A 1,585-nucleotide genomic window follows, 5' to 3' on the forward strand; every position below is an offset into this window, starting at 1 on the left:
AAAATAATGAAAATAGTATTGTATTATTCATCCTTATTACAATATCTTCTTAAAGCAAATTGACTATATTATTGTACATATTTTTTATTATAAAATAAAATGAGGTTTATATTCTTTATAAGAACCAATTCTATAAACATATCTTTGATATATGTTGTGTTTTCATTCTATTAGACACGACCTAGGAATCTAGCAAAGTATATAATCTTGACTGAAGGAAGTAGGTAACTCATCGAAGAAACCACGCACCAGACCTACCAGCTGACCGAGACACTATGCGCACAGACACCATGCGTCATGATCGAGACAACATGACTATCTTGATCCAGACACCCTGTGCAATGATCGAGACAACATGGTCCACCTTGACCGAGACAACATGCAACATGACTAAGACATTAGCTAAACATCTGAACGACGCAACACAAATTGTGATTGAGGCGATGCACACCATGGCCAAGCCAACTTGGCTCAGTCTGACCTAGGCGATGCAGACCAACATATAATAGCAAATTGCTTAAGGCACAAGGAACCATCATAATTTCTTCTACACCCTTTATTCTTAAAGTGGATTTCGAAAAGACGTATGACTCAGTGAATTGGGAGTTCCTCATTTATATGATGGAGAGGTTGGGTTTTTGTCTTAAATGGAGGGTGTGGATAAAAAATTTGCTTCAGGTAAATTCTGTATCTATTTTGGTTAACGGGAGCCCTGCTAAAGAATTTTATATTGCTAGAGGATTGAGGCAATGCGATCCTTTAGCTCCTTTTCTCTTCCTTATTGTTGCTGAAGGTCTTAGTGACATCATCAGAATGACAATGGCAAAGAACATTTACTCTGTGTATAAGATTGGAAAGGATGTGGTGTCTATCTCCCACCTCCAATATGCGGATGACACCCTTCTATTCAGAGAGAATTATGAGAATAGTGTAATGGTGCTGAAAAGTATCCTCATATGTTTTGAATTGGTGTCTGGCCTAAAAATTTACTTCCATAAAAGTTGCTTTGTGGGTCTAAACTCAAGTCGTAACTTCATCTTGAAGGCTGTAACGCCCCGAAAAATACTCTTTATTTATTACGCGGAAAAGTGAGTAAATTTTTTTTTGAATTGGTAATATAAAATTTTTTCCTTTTAAAAAAAACCTTTCTTTTCTGGGACATCACTTTAAGTAACATATAACGCGAAAATCAAACCGGCTACCTAACGGTAACTGAAATGATACAACATTTCCTGAATATACATCTTCATAGATATAAAAGATCATAAGTACTTAATATACATATCCAACAAGAAAGGACGGAAATATTAATCATTGCCAAAAGGCACTAAACAAAGACATGAACAAACTGAAGCTGTCAGTGTTTCAAAAGTCACAAAATGATAAGCAACTCCTAGTGGCTAACTCCAAAGCTAGGGTACTGCCTCTCCTCAATTCCTCATGCCCCCTCCTGGAACATCACGGATGTGTAGCTTCAAATCCGAGCAAAACTGTCTATCTGACGAGCACACGTCCGAAAAGCAAGCAATAGAAAAGAAGAGAAATAGAGAGAGTAAGACATCTAATGAATATAATTCATTGACGG

This window comes from Lupinus angustifolius, chromosome LG10, assembly GCF_001865875.1.
Source record: "Lupinus angustifolius cultivar Tanjil chromosome LG10, LupAngTanjil_v1.0, whole genome shotgun sequence".
NCBI lineage: Eukaryota > Viridiplantae > Streptophyta > Magnoliopsida > Fabales > Fabaceae > Lupinus > Lupinus angustifolius.